Here is a 21,082-nt window from a genome sequence, read left to right as displayed (position 1 = left end):
TTATTTTGGGGATTAATTCAGGTGGCGGTCGTGTCGGTGGCGCTCGGGTGTTTTGCGGGTGGGTGTGTTCGCAGACCTTATTCGTTAATATGGCGACGCTCCCCGGCCGTCGTGTCCTGGGGTGGGATCGTGATGCTCTCAACTGCATCGGGTTCGTGATCGAGCTCATTCCATTCTGCGAATCAAGTGTTACACACAATTTCTAAGTACCCAGTTTTGATCAGCAGGGAGTGACCTTGGTCTGATTTTTGATCGTGGCGGACACGTTTGTATGAGTTGAATGGTCTACGATATTGACAGTCTGGCCTATACCCCATTTCACAACAGGCAGCTAGTACCCCTCTTCAGTAACACTACAGCAGCCTACCCAGTGATGTTATAGCCTTTTAGGTTACATCTAAGTTTATTATCGTGCTTAACTGCTCCGCTCAAAACGAAATGATTGCTGATAATGATGTAGCTAGATTGGGTACATGAGGAAAACAGTAGGGCCCCTGGTATTTATTTCTTGCTTCATGAAGTGTATTTTTAACGTGGAGATATTTCATTCTGTAAACTAAATGTTTCATTGCTGAGATTTTTTATAGGCTAAACTTAAAGAAGACTAGGGAAAAGGTACGTTGTGATACCTAGAGTAGTATCTAAAATTATGTAAATAGTAGAAGGAAGCAAATGCAGGGGATTCCGTTTGTTAAAGAAGGCGGAGAAACTGCAGAGAATGGTTATGAAGAGGAAGCAGTGAAATAGAAGAGAAGTAAGGAACATATTTGTAATTAAGCAAGGAAAAGCACTTTGGCACAACAATGAGCAAGTAACATAATACAAAGTAAAGAGTGTGTAGGAAAGGTCATAAAAATTCTCTGAATATAGGAACAATATTGGAATCTATATATATATATATGTGAACTTGGTTTCTGCTTTGAAGAGAAAAGCATATATGAAAAGAAGTAAATTTGGTGCAACAATATAGAAACTGCAGTTTAAGTTCTAAATAGGTAGTGGAATTTAATAATATTTATGAAAAAGCAAGGACAATAGCTTAAGACATTAGGTGCAATGATCCTTTAAATTATAACTACTGGAGATCATGAGAGTTTTGAAGAATTAAAAATATTTTTGCTGCCTTTGAGGCAAACTAATATAACAAGAGGGCTGGATGCAAGCACCAAATGCAGTACCTAAAGGAAAATATAATGTATATTTTAAAATCCAACTATTGGGTTGGACTAACGAATGGAGGTTTCGAAGGTTTGAAATGGGAGAAAGAAAAGCCCAGGAAATCTCTTGCTTTAAAGGAGAATTACTTGATAAATCACATGTGGTGATGGAAAGGAAACGAAGGGAGACAGAAAAGAGACAGAAAAGACAGCATATAGTGGTGGTACATTTTGAAAAGCAAAATGTTAAATTTTGTTAAAAACCTATAGTGATTTACTGATGGATAATTAACCAGAATGCTTGCTTTCTTATGACTTTACTCCTATACGATAGAGTATGTTCTTTGAGATCATTGCTGACCCGTAACCCAATTCCATTGGCCTGCATTGAACCTATAACCTTTCCTACTTTTCATTAGCAAACATGAAATAGACTTAGATTTTAAATTAACAATTGACTCAAGTAATATTTGCAGAAGAGTTTAAACATTTGTATCACACTTAATATTTTGAAATGTTTCCTAATTTCAGATATGAAAGGCTTGCATATTTAGATTATGTTCATTAATCCCAACAAAAATTGTTCCTCAATACTCTATCAGTTCCCATGACTAACCTGAAAACACAGTGCTAATTAACCTTCTACGTTCTTCCAAATTCTAATTACTGCTTTAAATTACTGTTTCTTAAATTATTTCAAACTATAAGCTTAATAGTTGGCAAAAAATATATTAAATACAAGATGTGTGTTTTCTGCAGCTATTAAAATGCTGATTGTTTTGTGCAGTTAAGTGCAGTTAAAATGACCAATTAAATGCATTTGTTGTGCCAATTATTCTTGACACTTTTGGTATTTGCAACAGCTTGCATCACTTTACTATATTGAATTAGGAATAATCCAAAATAGGAAAAATTCTTAAATTGGGAATGGATAGGTTAAGGAGAAGGTTGTGTATATCAGGAGACCAGAATCACTGCAGATGCTGGAAATCTGCAGTGACACACAAAATGCTAGAGGAACTCGGTGCCTCAGACAGCATCTATGGAGGGAAATAGACAGTGGATATTTTGGGTTGAGGACTCTTCTTTGAACTGGAAAGAAAGTGGAGCCAGTATAAGTGGTTTGGGGGTGAAGATGGGCCAAATGCTAGTTGGTAATGGGTGAATCCAGGCAGGAAGGGGAAGATAAGCAGTTGTGGGAGGTAGGAATGAAGTAAGAAGCTTGGAAATGATATGTGAAAGTGACAGAGGGCTGTAGAGGATGAAATTCCACAGAAGAGGACAGTGGATCATCAAATAAAGGGAAGAAGGTGAGGAGAGGAACTGGCTGGAGTAATGTGTGAGTGATGGGCAGATTGAGAAGGCAGGGAAGGGGTAAGAGAAGGGGTATGGGGGCCTCATTGGAATCACTTTCCATTTCACGCCACCTTCAGTGTCCTTTGTATCCAGACATAACAGGAATGGAATTCCCCTTGTCTTCACCCACTGTTCCTCGGGCCTCTGTACCCACATATTATTCTCCACTACTTCTGTTATTTTGAACTCGAATCCATCCCCCAAGCATATCTTCCTCTTCCTTATCTGCACTTTCTGCAGGAGTACACTCCCCATGACTCATTTGTCTGCTCATCCCTTCCACCAATTTCTCTCTCCAGGCACTTAGACCTGAAACTGTGTTAAGTGTTACTGCTGCCCTTGCACCTCCTCCCTGGCCCCCAATCAGTCCCCTAAATGGTCTTTCCCCATTTAGACAGTCCTTCATTTGTGAATCCATCGGTAACATTTACTTCATCTGATGCTCCAGTGCAGCCTCCTCTATATCAGTGAGAACAAGCACAGATTGAGGGATGACTTCTTCAAGCATCTTTGCCCTGTTTCCACTTCCCATTCCCACACTAATATGACTGATGCAATTTCCTCTACTGTCAAGTTGAGGCCAGATGCAGATTAGGGGAATATCACCTTGTGCTCTACCCTGGTAGTCTTTAACCTGATGGCATGGACATCAATTTCCCCCCCCCCCCCCCACCCCAAACCTCTCCCCCTGTTCTGCCCCATTGTTCCATTGTTTTCCCTTACATCTGCCATATTTTTAATGTGCTTTTGCATGTATAAAACTGGTTTATGTTTTGAGGTGGTACTTTTGACATCTTGTGACTTTGAGTTCACGTTTAATGGATCCCGCAGGGATTCCTAAATGCAGAAGGTATTAGTAGATCCGGGATATTCTTCAGATATTTAACTTTTAATGAAAATTAACTTTTTTCATAGGTCAGTGAACTGAATTGTTAACTGTTTCATTCTTCAACACTGTCTGACTTCCTGAATATTTCCATCATTTTCTGTTTCTATTTCAGAATTCAGCAAGTTTTTGCTTTTTGATTTCATGTTGGTCTGGGCAACAGGAATGCTAGAAAATTTATCTTTTGCTAAAAATATAAGCTTAGTTCGACTTAGAGTTGGTGACATTGTTGACCATTGTTTTACCAGCTCCCAAAATTCCTAGCAAACAAAGGCCTTGTATATGCAGATCTTGAACAAGCAAGTTTGTAGGAAAACACATTCAGAATAGCCGGAATTCTTCATGGCAATGGATTCAACAAGGTGCTGGAAACATTCCCTGGAGATTCTGAGAGATGCCAAAAAATATTCCCCACACCATTACACCACCAGCAGCCTGGACATTGACACAAGGCAGGATGGATCCATGAATTCGCATTGTTTATGCCAGATTCTGACCCAACTATCTGCATGTCACAACAGAAATCAAGTTTCTTCAGACCAGATGATGCTTTTCCAATCTTAATCTATCCAGTTTTGGTGAGCCTGTGCCCACTGTGTAGCCTCAGTTTCTTGTTCTTAGCTGACAGGAGTGGAACCTGGTATGCCGTCTGCTATTGTAGTCCATCCACTTCAGAGTTTGATGTGTTGTGTTTGGAAAAACTCTTCTGCACACCACCATTGTAATGTATGGTTATTTGGGTTACTGTCACCTTTTTGTTAGCTCAAACTAGTCTCGCCATTCTCCTCTGACATTTCTTATTAACAAGGTGTTTTCTCTCATAGAACTGCTGCTCACTGGTTGTTTAAACTTTAGAGACTGTATTAAAAAAAATCCCAGAAGATTGGTAGTTTCTGAGATACTGAAACTGCTCTGTCTGTCACCAACAACCATTCCATAGTCAAAGTCACTTAGTTCACATTTCTTCCTCAATCTGATGTTTGGACTGAACAGCAACTGAACCTCTTGACCATGTCTGCATGTTTTTTATGTATTGAATTGCTACCACATGATTGGTTGATTAGATATTTACATTAACAAGAAGGTATACAAGTGTGCCTAATAAAGTGGTCATTGAATATATATTAGGGTGTCTTGTTGTTAGTGAAATTACAGTGAATTGCAAAGAAATCTTGATCAGTTAGGGAGATAGGCTGAGAAATGGCAAGTGCATTGTAGTTATGTGTGAGGTGATGTGGGAGGTGTTTAGCATACTAACCTTCAGTCAGGGCATAAAGTTTAGCAGCAGGGGCATCTGTTGCCATTATAGAAGTCATTGGTGAAGACACATTTGAAGTGTTGCATATGGTTTTTGCTCACCTTGTGAGAGGAAAGACATTATTAAGTGGAAAGGGTGCTGATGGAATTTACGAGGATGCTGCCTGGACTAGAGGGCATTGGTTTTAGGGGAAGGTTGGCCCTCCTTTATCTTTATTCCTTGGAGCATTGGAAAATGAAGGGTGGGCTCATGGGAGTTTATAAAATCATGAAGGGTATGGGTAAGATGAACAGTCAGAGGTCTCATTTCCAGGGTTTGGAGGGGGAGGGCAAAGTTAGAAGGCTCATGTACAAGATAAAAGGGGAGAGGTTTAGAAGAGGCAACTTTACACAGAGAGCAGTGAGTACCTGGATTTGGGCTGCCAGAGCAAGTTATCAGAGTGGGTACCATTGTAATATTTGAGAGGCATTTGGATAGGTATATGGAGGGGAAGAGGTTAGAGGGCTATAGGCTGAATGTTATTTGCATAAGTTTGTGAATGCACAGGTGTAATTAAAAAGCTTACAGCAGCATCATAGGCACATAGCATCGTTAAAGCAACATTCACAAGTAAACAGAATTAAACATACAGTGCATATTTTTTTCAAGAAAAAACATAAATACACAACAAAAAAAGTCAATTTTAGTACAATGTGATCATAGTATTGTTAAGCTGTAATGGTTTAGGGTTTTGCCAGTTGGCTTAAGAACCAAATCGTTGAAGGGATGTAGCTGTTCTTGAACCTGGAGGTGTGGGACTTCAGGGTTCTATACCTCCTGTTTGACAGTAGTTGTGAGAAAATGGCATGGCTCAAATGATGGGGATCTTTAGTGATGGATGTTGCCTTCTTGAAACAGCAACTTCTGTGGATACTAACCATTGGTGGGGAGGGATGTTCCTGTAATGTATTGGGCGAGGTTCACTACTCTCTGCAGCTGCTTGTGTTCTGAGCATTTTTTATTGCTGTAACAGACCATGATGAAACCTGTCAGAATACTCTCAACTGGGTATTTTGTGACAAGCTTAACCTCTAAATAAAGTAAAGATGTTGCCGTGCTTTCCTTACAATTGCATCTATGTGCTGAGTCCAGGACAGGTTATTCAGTATGCTATTACCCAGGAATTTAAAGTTGTTGTCTATTTCCAAAACTGATTTCCCCCAACGTAGACATGGGTTGCAACCTGTCATTCAATTTTACTCCAGTGAGGAATGGAGATTGGTGAGATCAGATACCTGAATGGAACATCCAATTAATGAAATAGGACTGTGAGAAGATGTTAGTAACCTTAGTGGATAGATTGGACTCTACCATGTGGTTATCTAAAAGATAAAAAGCTATGCAAATTAAGGATGTTTCAATTCTACTACTTAAGTTTTATTGTTATTTGGTATAATTTATGATTTTAAAAAATACAATTGGTCTCCATGCATGTTGATTTTCACAGCTGAATAACAGCTGGAATGAACTAAGCATACTGGAGCTGTGAAACAACTCAAAGAACCAATGCTTTGAGAGAAATTGGAAAAGGTTAATTATTTTGTCTACTTAATAGCTGTGTCTTGTACTTTAACATTCTTTAAATCTGCATAATATCTAGTGAGTACAAGAGAATTACAGTTAAGTATATAATTTAGTGTGAGTAAGAAGGTACATACTTTTATAAAATTCTGTACCAAAACATTTATGCATTCCTCTTTTACTCTGTAGGGGTTTTGGAGATGGGGCAAACATGTCACAAATGTTGTTCGATTCTTGGGAAAATTAACTTTCTTGAACAACCTACAAACAAAACTGTGGTAATACAGTTTAAAGGACAACCCTAGGGATTATAGACAAGTGAGTCTTTCATCAGTGGTGGAGAGGGTTGGAGAGGGTTCTCAGAGATAGGTGTTACGTACCCCGTAACTGGGTGTCTGACCAGCAGAGAAAGAAGAATCCGTTGGAGTCTGGTGGTACCAAACTAAAGGTGTTTGTTAGTAAATTACACAATACAATATCAAAAATGCAAATATACATATAAAACAAGTTAGCAGTAATAAACCTAAAAGTGTAGGAATAATAATAAGCAATAATAAACAAGCTCTATTGATGTCTAGGGGTAAATGAATTGTCATAGGAATTCATTTCATAAATACTGATGTAGTTATGGTTGTGTATTGAAATCGTTGGGGAGAGAGAGAGAGCGAGCGAGATGTAACAGCAACAGCTGCGGCAGGCAAACCTCTTGTGGCTTTCTTAATCCGTTGTATCGTTGTGGTCATTCAGTTATGACCCCTCTGGTCTTCAGCTAGACCATTCTTCTGTGGTGGACTCGTCACTCTGGCATGAGTGGACACACACACCTCCCCATCGGCCCTGCTGTAACACTGTGAGCTTTACTGACCGATCTCCTGGTTCGGTCTCCGAAGCCCCCACCTTTCTGTGGGTTCCCAACACTCAGTCAGTGTCCACTGGTATGTCTGAAGGGTGTTTCTCCAGACCTGTCTTTTATCCCCACTCACGGGGTCTCAGCTATCCATCAACTCTGAATGACCGTGTCCATCAAATCAGGCCACTCCTGCTATCTCCTGAGGAATGTTAACGAGCAAAGTAAAGTCCTTGTAGTGGAGGGTAAATAATCCAGGAAGAGTCAAAATACAGTAAATCAACAGTCTCTCTCCCCCTCTTACCTGTGGCAGATGGCCTTGCCTGTGTTTCATCTCTCTCTCTCTCATGAGCAGCACAGCAACAGCAATAGTTCGTAGTTCTCAGGAGGGGAGTTGGGAATGGTTAACTCTGCACCCCATTGACCATCAGGTCTGTTCATCACTCATAACATAGGATTTATGAGTACTTGGAGTAGCATAGACCAGTTAAGGATAGTCAGTGGTGTTTTCTGAAGGGTAGTACACGCCTTACATCTGGACTGACTTCAAGGAAGTGACAAAACAAATCAAAGGTAGAGTGATGGATATCATGTGTATAGATTTTAGTCCTGTGATTGACAAGGTTCCCAAGATAGACTCATTCAAAAAGGAAGGAGGCATCGGATCCTGGAAGTATGGCTGTGTGGATCCAGAATTGGTTTGCCCACAGAATGCAGAGGGTCATAGTAGATGGAGCATATTGTACAATGGCTAGTATGTGAGGGCAGAATTTGAAGATGATTGGGTGATTGCAGGAAACTGTAAGGGCCATGTCATTCATAGATATCTTACACTGAGAATGGTGGTCTGGCAATGGAAAAGAACAGAGTTACTTAAATTCATAGTCTTTTCATTATATACCAATAGCAAATACTCAATATTAGTAGAACAAAAAAGAACTTACAATTTAAGTAATCCTTGACTCAGGCTTAGAAAATGCTTTTGCTAATGATTCTTGTGTCAGGATATACCTCCACCAAAGTCCAAGTTCTTGTCTCCACCAACATCCAATGTAAAATAAGACAATACTGCCTGTTTTGACTTGTATCTTGCATCTCATTTTATATCCATTCTGGCTCTAATTTGCAAAACTACTCTGTTATAATGTAATTCTTGTGTTGCATTTCTTGCTTGACTGTTCAACTTGTTGATCTGTGTCCTGCACAATCCATGCAAATGCCATTTGCTATATATAGATAATATGATGACAGCAATATATGCTCAGTGATACCCTATAACATACAAATCTCACATCAAAGATCTGTTAGATTATAATACATACAGATTTGTAGATGTGGTGGAAAAGTGGTTTAAATTATTGGACAAGAAGTCTGAGTTCTGAATCCTAGATCTGAATCCCACTATACCAGCTGGAGAATTTGAATTCGAATGGTTGAGTCAGTCCTGAAGTTTGGGTGGGGGGGGGGGGGGGGGAGGAGTGTAAAAACTGTAACAACAGCAGTAAACTACTGATGGTTGTTAAGAGCTGCCTGGTTCACTGGAAAAGAAATGAGTTATCCTTGCCTGGTCTGGTATATTTGTGATCCCAGGCCCACCATTGTGGTTGACTCTTAGTGTCTCGTCATTTCAGAGTAATTAGGTGTGGATAATAAGAACTAGTGATGACTGTATCCCATAAATGAATAAAGTAAACAAATATTTAAAGTTCCACAAGTGCATAAAGTTGACTCTTAAGAGTTATGCTTTGTTAAGTTAGCTTAGGTGATTTGATGAATAACATCAAGACAAACAAATTACTTCAATGTTTTCAAAAGCAGTTTGGAATTGACAGATGCAGCAAAGCATGTCAGTCAAATCACTGAAATATTTCCCATTTTCTTTCAGCTATCATGTTGATTCTTCAACCATCTGGTACTCTATAAAGGTAAAAATATAATATCTAGTATTCACTTAAAAAGACGGGAAATACTCAGTGAAATCGAACAAATCTGTGAAAGTGTGCAAAACTCCTTTGAAATGTGATGTTTGTCCTGAGAGGGCCATCTTCTTATAGAAATCTAGCTTTAAGCTTTTTAACAAACTGGAGTTATATTGTTCACCTGGGCCATTATTGTAAATTCTTGCCATTGATTTGTATCTTGTTTGTCTCATCTGGGTATTGAATTTGTGAACTAAATGTGAAATTGTCAGATCTAGAATGAGGAGGAAAACTAAATGTGTCCATTTGAAATACTATCATGGAGTGTTCTACAAATGGTAATTGGATTGAATTTTGAAAATAAAGAATATGGTATGAGACTAATTGGGAAATAACATCATGCGCACAAAACTTTTAGTAGTGGTGTTTTCCTTTATTCTGCACGGAAGTACTCACACCCAACCGCATCCTACTCCTACCCTTAGTGGTTAATATTTGTACTATTGCTCCTTTAAAGCCAGGACTGGGTAGAATTTATTTTTTTTCAATTAAGATGTTAGACTGTTTAGATAGCAGATGTAAGTTGATGGAGCTTAAAACACAAAAAAATGAAATGATAAATTTTGATAAGAATAACAGTCAACATAGTGATCATTTTCAAAATGATGTTGGAGCACAAGAATTGCAGGAGTTGGGCAGTTGTGCATGGCCTAAGTAATTAATAATCGCATTTCATTGAAAAGCTTTTTTTGCCCAAAAAAGACATGGAATCTTGGACTTTAGGGAATGGCAAGGAAGGAAGCAAGGAAGATAAAAATAATCATTAATAAATTATTAGTTGTGAGTTTTTAATTTTATCATTCCTTTCCTGTCTCTTGGTATTTTTTTCAAGTTACTCCATGGCCTCTTTTTGCTGTAGGAGAAAAACCCAGCCTCTCCAATCACTGCCTGTGTCATGTATATTGTTGGGAGATTTGCCATAAAAGGGAGTGGATTAAGTCTTTATTATTTAAACTGGCGATTTATATTGTAGGGTGGTTTATATTGATATAAATGCTGGAGCCTCTTTGATAACAATCTGGATATTTCTGCTTTCCAAGGTCATGTTTACTTCTTCTGCCCTATAATGAGAAACATTAAATATAGCCAAAACTTGAGCCTCTCATCTAAGTGTGCTTAATATCCAATTCCTTTATTCACTTTGGTAAATCTAATTTATTATTTTGTTGCACACTCAAGGTTTTTATAAAAGATAAATTAGAACCAAAATACATTTGCAAGCGGGGTGGGTGCACAGAAGGAACTGAAGGGTTTTTAGAAGTATGTAAAGATTTTCACTTTCTCATTAAAATGTGCTCCTTGTTATAAGAAATATGTCAACTAATTTGGATAAACTAAATTTCCACAAACAAAAGCTAAATGAATGATAAACTGAAAGTGAACTGAGACTGATAGCAAATCAAATCACGGCCAGAGAGTGACTCGAGGAAAAATGTCAGTGATTTGTGGCTTTTTTGCTTTGGCATTTACCATAACGTACTTCATTGGCTGCATATTTAGATGTAAAACTTCTTTTTCTGTAGCATCTTCATTTCTTTCGGAAATTCCCTACAGTTAGCCCAAGGGAAACAGCAAAGTATGAAATCTGTAGTGCTATGTCAGGACTTAAATGTATGTGGTATTTATTTTTGAAATTGTTGATGTTCTATTATCCCTATGTTTTCAATGCCACTGAATCTGGATTCCTATCCAATGTGAAAGTATGGAAAATATATTGCAATTTAGTGTCCCTGATCTACAAAGTGCATGATAACACTGTCCCTTATCACTGTCCATACCTTGTATATCAGCAAGGAAACTACCTTCTATAATTCTGCCACAAAAAATTGGTTTCCAAAGTGAAAAAATTCCACTTTGGAATTTCAGATTGTCTCCAATGTGTTTTGTGTTCCGAGCGCAAACAAGAGAAAATCTGTAGATGCTGGAAATCCAAGTAATGCACACAGTATTGGGTGAACTCAGCAGGTTGGGCATCATCTATGGAAAAGAGTATAGACAACAGTTTGGGCCGAAACCCTTCAGGTCCTGATGAAGGGTCTTGGCCCAAAATGTCGTCTTTACTCTTTTCCGTAGATGCTGCCCAGCCTGCTGAGTTCCTCCAGCATATTGTGTGTTTTTTGTGTTCTGAGAGCAAGGTTGCGTAATTTCAGCAAGTCCCCACAGATGCTTCCATCCACTGAAATGTGCTGCTAACTCCTATATCCTGAAAATTTAAAAGAACAATCATTGCTGCCCAATCATGTGCTTTTATTCTTTATATAATTTTTGTCTTACCTGGATTCTGAATTTATTTTCTTTAAAGTTCTTTGGTCTTCCTTTATTCTTATTGTCTGCTGAAAAAATTTCCAGCTTTTCTTGTATTCTGTCTGGGTAGCCTCCAACCTGATGGCATGAACATTGATTTCTATAACTTCCATTAATGCCCCTCCTCCCCTTCTTACCCCATCCCTTATTTATTTATTATTCCTCTCCTCCACCCCCCTTTTCTCTTTTTTCCTCTCTGCTCTCCATCTCCCTCTGGTGCTCCCCTCCCCCTTTCTTTCTCCCTAGGCCTCCCATTCCATGATCCTTTCCTTTCAACTTTCTCTTCAATCAACTTTCAAGCTCTTGGCTTCATTCCTCCCTCTCCTGTCTTCTATCATTTCAGATCTCCCCCTCCCCCTTTCAAATCTCTTATTGTCTTTTCTTCCCAGTTAGTCCTGACGAAGGGTCTCGGCCCGAAACATTGACTGTGCTTCTTTCTATAGATGCTCCTGGCCTTCTGCGTTCCACCAGCATTTTGTGCGTTCCAATTTTAGAAGTACAATTCCCATTTTTTTTTTAAGTACAGTCAGCAATTGAATGGGTAACCAGGAAACCTTGCTTCATGTAAGACTTGCAGTATTTGAACCTGTAATTTTTTTTATTGTAAGTGGTTAACAGACTATTGTATGTTCCTAAAAAGTAATTGTAGTTGAAGATAGAAGACAATTAAGAGAGAATTATGTGTGCTAATGGTAGAGTGCCAATCAGAATCCAAAACTAATACCTAGTTTTCTCATAAGAAATAGCAATCTATTAATCCTTGTTTCTTTACCTATTTACTGGTTATGTTTTCAGAGTCTGCTTGTCAGAGGTTTCTGAAGATTCAAAATTTTTTTTAATTCTGAAAAATAAAAAATGGCATGAGCTGTAGTCTCCATCAAGGTTGCAGCTCAGACTGTCTTTTAGAATTTGTTTAGGTTCATGAGTGTGGTTTGGGGAACATGGGAGGCAGGGATCAAGTTAGGGTTTCTGGATATGGGGGAATTAAATGACGAGTTTCAAAGGTCAATATCGTAGATGTGGTTGGATATCAGCCCCACAGACCAGTGAGGACAACAGCTGGAATTGCAGTGAACTCTGGGATTGGAGTTTCATGTGGCAGGAAGTACGAGGGCAGGTGACCTCCCAGGTATGTGAATTGCAAGTCCGAAGTTCAAGACCTACTATTTGTGTCCTGTCATCGGCAAGACAGGGCTCGAGAACTAGATTTCGGGTCCTCATCTAGGGTCTTCATTCGTCGTCATCAGAAAGTTCTGGGTTGATACCGAAGGTAGAAGCTTGAAGGTTGATCAGAGGTCTAGACGTCAAGGTCTGATGGCTAGAGTTCTGAGTCTGTGAATCTCTGCAAGATCACTGGGGAAGTTGAAGGCTCAATATCTGCGATCTACAAGTTCGCTGAAGGCTGAAGAAGATGGCCTGTCCTGGGGTTAAAGGACTATGTATGTGCATGGGTTGGTGGGAGGCAGGAAGGGAACTTGTTTTGCTGTTGTTGCTTTGTCGTTCTTTTAGTTGTATGTTCTTTTAGTTGTGTTCTGTGTTGTTCTGCTGAGCATTATGAACATGCTATGCTGGCTTTGGAATGCGTAGGGATACTTGGTGACTACACCAGAACGTCGTTGTATATGTCAATGTACATGTGATAAATCAGAATCAGAAATGGTGGAGTTAACTTGCTTAATCTCTCTGTACAGTATAGTCACCTCATCCCAGAAAACAGTCTTGCAAATCCTTATTGCACTCCCTTTAAGGCAAATGCTTCTTTTATGACAAAAATTATAAAAATGTACGTGGTGCTCCAGATGTAGTCTCACCAAGATACTTTGTGATTGCAGAATAATGACTTTATTCTAAGTTTGAAACATGATTATTGGCAAGGCAAGCTAATAAAGAGTATTCATAAAAGCAGCATGGCTGTCAAAGGTCGTCATATGCTCCTCACTTCTGAAATTCTGAAAACCATTGTTTAGCCATGGTTGAAATGAAGCCTTGAGTCAAATATTACTGGCAAAGCCCAAATTGAGCTTGACTGTCATGTTATCTTCCAGTACTTTGAAAGTAGAGTGGTAATTCTAATACCAACTGGAACACTGTAGATGCTGAAAATCTGAAATAAGAAGAGCAAATGCTGAAAATATTAAGCAGGTAATCCAGATGAATGGCTGGGCAAGTAGTGTTAACAACTCACATTACTGATGTTTGATTCTGATTGTAGCAGCAAAATTGATCCAAAATCATTATTCTTGCCCAGAGCTCCAATGATTGCTCCAAAGAGTCGAATTCCCTAATCCGATCCTTTATTACCAATTAGCAAACATGCAATTAAGCATTATTGAGCATTATCTCAGCAGTCACCAAAGATATGATCTCCGCAGTCCCAAGCTACAAACTGCCACAAAATAAACAGGAATACATGATTTATTCTCTCCACTTTTACCACATTCTTACTAATGTGACTAGTTACCATAATAAACACACAGCACATAATACATGGCTCCTACACTAATTGAAGCCAACAACCTGAAGTGCTAATTCTGTTTCTCCACATAGATGTTGCCTGATCCACAAAATACATAATACATCTTTCAGATATTTGGGGAATTGATTAGGTTGTGTTTATTATTTTCTTTTAAGAACGGAATATTCTATGGTTTCCCATAATGGTATACATATGCTACTTGCAGATTTTGCATATTGGGTCTCAAGTGTTAAATCTATGATTTTATTTGGGCCCTCTTTTAATTTGATTTGAAATGAATTGAATTGGCTGAAGCTTGGCAGTTTTGGGAATTTCAGGAGGAGGCCTGCATGGAAATCACTAAGTACTTCTGCTTTTATAAATTGTTAGTTGACAGGATAGGAATTGGCTACAGAAGGCTTCCTTGGCCTTGTTTCAACTTGAAGCAATGAAACCTCATATTGAGAATCCTCAGGGTCATTTTGCCTGACTTTAGACTACTGTAAGCTCCCTTGCCTGTACCCTGGTGTTAGATTGAAAAAAACCCAGGGCTTGTCATTGAGTATCTGGGACACATCATTGGTGAATTAAATTCTGGGAAATCATTGTGTTATATCATTAGTAGTTGAGGTAGCCATCCATGGACATCAGAAATGTGAACTTTGAGTTGCTTTTTGTATTTAAATTTGTCTGGAATACTATATTCTTAAGTTAAACTGTTTTGCATATTTAACATGGAAGATTTTATTCTAAAAACAATGAGAGAACAGGCTGTAGAATGATTATGTTTTATTTAATGTGTTCAGTAATGTTATATACTTACCCAAAATGATTGTCAAAGGGACCAATAGAATACCCTTTAAGTTGATGTGAATCTTGGGCTTGGGTTTGTAACTGTAGTGTAGCTCTGACAGAGGCATCAAAGTTGCTGCATAACTGTTCACTTATCTTTATATTAAGACTAATTGAGAATTTTAACTTTTTACAGTCTTCAGCTCCTCCACATAACATTCATCCTTTAACATTAAATATGCTTGCTCCTTCTAAGGATTGATGTTCTTCCTAAACAGTGGCACCCTGAGTGCTTCATTAATTCCTAACCTGTGTTTTATTCCGGTTTACCTTAATATCCTTGTTTTGGTATTCTAAATCTCTATTTGTAAAACCAAGTATTCTGTTCACACACACCTGCAAAAATTCTGCAGATTGCCATTGTCTGCTATAATTCATTTAAGTATTTTGGAAATGGTTGCCTCAATGGACAACCTGTAACTATCTCCTTTACAGGAGAATTTGAATATTCCCCCCCCCCCAAAAAAAAACGGATGGAAGCTACAGATAGGAATTAATAATTGAATGCCATTTAGGGTTTCTCACAGAGAAACCTGATGGGGCAAAACACAAAACATATAATGACATCATTCAATTACTTCAAAAGCCCTGTACAATCATATAACCAACCATGACCCAGTATCCAGAGAGGAAATTGAAAGAAATTAAAAACACAAGACCTGACTGAATGAATATTTAGACCAGCCTTTCTCAAACTTTCTACCCTGAAGAAACCCTTGAATAATTTTCAGGTCTTGGGGAACCCCTGCATAAATATAGTATTATATCTACAGCTCACAGTACTTTAGCACAATCAGTAAATTATAGATATAATAATTATCAATGCTCTTTTGAGTCGAGAATGAATTAACTTTTCTTGGGGAAAAAAGTTAGTTAAGAGCTTATCCTTCTTGAAATTAATCTTTCCCATCCATAAATTTTAAAAACTCATAAGGCAAACATAATAAATTTCTGTTAAACAACTGGCTTAAGCCAAAATGGGATTTATTTTTTCCAAAGGTAGGCTCGGTAGATTTAATTTAAATAAAGGTTGTCAATTGATTTTAATGTTATTTACAGCATGAAAATTCATTGGCAATGTTGAATAGTAAAGTTACTAAAAACCATAAGCCAAAGCAACATAGTTTCTCCAAGGCAGAGATTTTGTTTCCAGATATGAAGACAAAACATTAAATGTATCTTGGCCTTTATTTCAGGCAGCTCTTTGCAGCAGAAATAGTTTTCTTGAATTTCACCATCATTTACAAATCTTACATCAACTATAACACAACATTTATTGATGAAATCCGTTAACTCATCAACCTGGATAGAGGAACTGTTGTTTTTCAGTTTATCACACAAATCTCTTCAGCATCTTGTGACATGTCATCAATAAGTTGACTTATCGTACTGCTTGAGAGTGTTCAATTTCTTGTATTTTACCCATAATAATTTTACATGCTGGCATTATTAGGTTCTCACCAACTGTGTGAGGTTTCCTTTTCTGGATAATAAGTTCTGCTATGGAATAACTTGTTTCCTGAGTCTTTTTACTGACTGTGAACTTTTTTTTTTAAAAAAAGCTTTACCTTGTTTGTTTTGAGATTCCAATGGCCATTTAAAATAATCAGCACTTTTACATGTTGTGGCTGAGATTTGTAGTTAAGTGTCGTTTCAATTTTGCTGGTGCTGTTGCTGTATTTGTAAGTTGTCTGCCACAGACGAGGCACAATGGAATAGGACAACTTGGATCACCAGTCCATGTAGAACCCAATGATAAACAGCTTTCATTGTGAAGATGGACTTTTTTGTGTCCTTTGTTGCACTAGTGCAGTGAAATAATTCAAAAGATTGTACCATCAGGCATTGGACCATCAAACACGCCTGTAAAACACTGGTTAATGAAATATAAATAAGATCAGAATAATAACTAAACAGGAAAAGCACAAAAAATTGAAAACTTCACAATACAATTCACTTCTAACCTACAGAATCCATCTTTTGCAATGTTTACAACAGCAAAGCAGCTGGCCAGCAGCTGAGTCATGGCACGTAAAAATTCCTTCCTTAGAACAAAAATTTTCTTCCAATTTTTATTACACTGATAGAGTTTTGTTGCTCCCAGATGTCATTTGGAGGCACGTAAGGAAAAGTTGGAGGAGGTAATTCAGGGGGAAGGTGCTGATGTCACAGCCCAAGTGGGCCAGTCCAGTCAATGCTTGGTAAATGCACTTCCCACTCCTCATCAGCCTACTGTCCTCCCCTCCATGCGATACAGCACTCACCAGTTATCAGCCCTATCTCGTGTCAAAAACTGAGAATGGACTCCACCAAATAAACATGCTCCTACTGCTCACTGCTGTTCTGGGCTGAGAGACCTCTAATGAGATTGCTAACAGGGCTGCTCAATCACTACCCACCATTGCGAGCACTAGCATCACATGTTGGGCGAAGTTTTTTTTTAAATGTTTTTTTAAAATCACTACCTCTTGCAGAACCCTAGTGTTCCGCCCCTCCTGGCTGAGAAACCCTGATTTAGACCTTGGAGTATTAAGAATGTTGAGCAATTAGCACATGGCCTAATCTTTGGATGTTGACAAATTGAGCACAACCTAACAGGCTCATTAACACAAGCTAAGGATTTCTCCCTTTGCTAGTCATGGTTATGTACTAAATAGTGGATATGGCTGGCTAAGAGTCTTTCAACTCTTGTTTGGGAGATTTTCGCCCATTCTTCCTTGAAAAAGGCTTCTAGTTCTGTGAGACTCTTGGGCCCTCTTGCATGCACTGCTCTTTTGAGATCTATCCACAGATCTTCGATGATCTTCGGTTGGGGGACTGTGAGGTCAATGGCAAAACCTTCAGCTTGCTCCTCTTGAGGTAGTCCATTGTGGATTTTGAGGTGTATTTAGGGTCATTATCCTGTTGTAGAAGCCATCCTCTTTTTATCTTCAGGTTTTTTTACAGGCTGTATGATGTTTACTTCTAGAATTTGCTGGTATTTAATTGAATTCGTTCTTCCCTCTACTACTGTAATGTTCCTTGTGCCACTGACTGCAGCACAAGCCCAAAGCATGATCAGTCCAACCCCACGCTTAACAGTTGGAACGGTGTTCTTTTTATGAAATTCTGCACCCTTCTTTCTCCAAACATTCCTTTGCTCATTGTGGACAAGAAGTTCTATTTTAATTTCATCAGTCCACAGGACTTGTTTCCAAAATGCATCAGACTTGTTTAGATGTTCGTTTGCAAACTTCTGATGCTGAATTTTGTGGTGAGGACGCAGAAAAGGTTTTCTTCTGATGATTCTTCCATGAAGGTCATATTTGTGCAGGTGTCACTGCACAGTAGAACATTGCACCACCACTCCAGAGTCTGCTAAATCTTCCTGAAAGTCTTTTGCAGTCAAACAGCAGTTTTGATTTGCCTTTCTAGCAATCCTGTGAGCAGTTCTCTTGGAAAGTTTTCTTGGTCTTCTACACCTCAACTTGACCTCCACCATTCCTGTTAACTGCCATTTCTTAATTACATTACGAACTGAGGAAATGGCTACCTGAAAACACTTTGCTATCTTCTTATAGCCTTCTCCTGCTTTGTGGGCATCAATTATTTTTATTTTCAGAGTGCTAGGCGGCTGCTTAGAGGAACCCATGGCTGCTGATTGTTGGGACAGGGTCTGAGGAGTCAAGGTATTTATGAAGCTTAGAAATTTGCATAACCTGGCCTTTCCTAACGATGATTGTGAACAAACCATAGCCCTATCAAGCTAATTAAGTTCTGAGACCTTAGTAAAAGTTATCTGAGAGCTCAAATCTCTTGGGGTGCCCAAACTTTTGCATGGTGCTCCTTTCCTTTTTCCACTCTAAAATTGTACAAAACAAAAATAATACACTAATCTTGCTTAAAATGTTGAAAAGAGTTTTTTATCATTAACTTTATGACTTTTGGAAATCAGTTCATGTTCTACTCACTTAGCTATTCAGAGTAACAGAAATTTTGACCAGGGGTGCCCAGATGTTTGCATGCCACTGTAACTTCGTTCGAGTTCACTTGGCCCATCACTGAACTGTTCCTGCAACCTATGAACTCATTTTAATCTCACATTCTTGATATTTATTGCTTATTTATTTTTTATTATTATATCTATTTATTTTGTTTTGTTTTTGTATTTGCACAGTCTTATCCTGTTGATATAGTCTTTCATTGCTTCTATTATGGTTTATTGAATTTATTGAGTGTGCCTGCAAGAAAATTAATCTCAGGATTGTATATGGTAACATATATGTATGTTGATAATACATTTGCTTTGACCTTTAACCTTTGCTATTACAGTGGACTATATAATACTCTTGTATAATTTAATGATTTTTCTAGTTTTCAGTTCATGCACACCAATCTAGGTAGCACTTTCTTTGATATCACCCATAGTACTTGACTGTCTAAATGTGGTAAATGATTCCCTGGATACACAAGCTAAAACCAATTAAAATTTGAAAATAATGTTAAAACTAAATTTATGTTTACAGTGATCAAAAGCAGATATCATGCTTTTATTGCATAACCTCTCAACTTCAATGTAAGATCTTTCTAATGCGCAGACCTTGTGCCCAAATTGTCTACCTTTTGTTATTACTGGCTTGTGTTTAGTTATGAGCATGATTTTGAAAGAGCTGTAGCACTTGTTATGGCACCAGGCCACTGTAAAGTTTGTTTACTATCAGGACAATTTATGCCTTTAAAAAAAAATGAACAAATTGGCATCACTTACCATAAATTTTGTGTATTTTATTTTTTATTTAGTGATACAGCACAGAATAGGCCCTTCCAGCCCTTCGAACTGTGCCACTCCAACAACCCATGACAACCCCAATTTAACCCTAACCTATTCATAGGATAATTTACAATGAACTATTAACCTACCAGGTACATCTTTGGACTGAGGGAGGAAATCCAGAGAGCTCTGGGAAAACACATGCATTCCATGGTGATGATGGAATTGAACTCTGAACTCTGCCCTAAGCTGTAATAGCGCTCACTAACCACTACACTACCATGGTGTGCTCGTCTTTCAATTTATTTTCTCAATTTTCCTTGTAGATTAACTAATCAGCTGAAGTAAACATATCAGTCAGCTAGATCCAGTTTTCTGACGAAACAATTCTCCTAGAAGGGTGAAATCTGAATTTAAATGTGTCATCTTCCTTCTTACCAGGATTGACCTTCATATTAACAGCCTCCAAACATTTCACATGCTATACATCTTTAACCTTGCTGCCTGCACGGCTAACCTGAATTGTGTTAAATCATCCAGTTTTTCTTCTGGGACTATTACTTATTAAACCAACTTGCATCTCTCAGTTGAGAGATGTCTACAATTATTTTCTGCTCCTGTTAAATGAATCAGTAAAGTTGATTGGAAAGTTTAATTAAACTTGTTCCATTATCTCGTTGATGTAGTACATGCGTAGATCTAGAAGACAAATATAATGTAATTAACTATATTTGGATAGAAAAATACTTTCATTTTAATATAAATGTAACAAATTCTCTTTGCATCCAAATAGTCAGAAATCTAACCTGTTGAGTACCTGGTGCTTTCTCAGGAAGACACAATGGAATGAATATTTCACATCATTGTTTGAAGATTTTTGCCGTTTTTCTATGGTCTAGAGCAGGGGTCAGCAACCTTTACCACTGAAAGAGCCACTTGGACCCGTTTCCCACAGAAAAGAAAACACTGGGAGCCGCAAAACCCGTTTGACATTTAAAATGAAATAACACTGCATACAACGTTTTTTTTTGCCTTTATGCTATGTATAAACAAACTATAATGTGTTGCATTTATGAAATTGATGAACTCCTGCAGAGAAAACGAAATTACATTTCTGCATGCAACAAAAACATTTTGAACTCCGAAAAAAAGACGTTGGGTTGAAAGTTACTTTTAAGTAAAATATTCAATGTCTATTTGAGTCCTTCTTGTATTTATGAAAAACGCCGAACTTAAATTTTCCGCCAGCAGCAAACCAAAAATAACGTCAGCCAGCTGTCATCCTGAAAAATGAAAGGACTATTTCACTGAACTATGAAAAAATATGAATATAAGTAAAATAATAGGCAATTAAAATATTTATCATACTTGGTTAATGGGATTTCTGCTCCTGGACCTCAGCGCACAGCGTCTGCACATCAGGGCTGTATGATGTCACCTTCATCTTTACACAGGATCGCAAGCTGTCATCTGTGAGGTTTTCAATATCACTCCATTTGTGTTTCTGAGCAAGAACGGCCTTCTGACGGGCAACATCTTCAAGGTCTGCTGTCAAGCGTCTAAACTTGGACACCCATATGTCTTTGTCGGCTATGTCGGCCAGTTCCATCTCAAGATCAGGTTGACTCACACCTGCCAATGCAGTCGTATTCAGTAGGGAAGGATCGATGCTTAAGGG

At 38.2% G+C, this 21,082-nt stretch overlaps 1 protein-coding gene across 6 annotated transcripts in view; it reads left to right on the top strand.

Annotated features, from left to right (window-relative positions):
• atf2 (activating transcription factor 2) overlaps window positions 1-21,082 on the top strand; it is a 122,527-nt gene that overhangs the window by 179 nt on the left and 101,266 nt on the right. For 3 of the 6 annotated variants that reach the window (XM_059966705.1, XM_059966700.1, XM_059966704.1), the window contains exon 2: window positions 8,950-8,989. The exons of 1 other annotated variant lie outside the window; for it this stretch is intronic. The gene's annotated coding sequence lies outside the window, so the exon portion shown is untranslated. Of the gene's footprint in view, window positions 1-33; window positions 59-6,511; window positions 6,536-8,949; window positions 8,990-21,082 lie in introns of those variants that run through there. 2 more of the 6 variants (XM_059966702.1, XM_059966701.1) reach the window with 2 other exon arrangements.

Source organism: Hypanus sabinus, chromosome 4 (assembly GCF_030144855.1).
Source record: "Hypanus sabinus isolate sHypSab1 chromosome 4, sHypSab1.hap1, whole genome shotgun sequence".
Taxonomy (NCBI): Eukaryota; Metazoa; Chordata; class Chondrichthyes; order Myliobatiformes; family Dasyatidae; genus Hypanus; species Hypanus sabinus.
The sequence above is the reverse complement of the archived record's forward strand: the minus strand, read 5'-3'. Positions and strand labels throughout refer to the sequence as shown.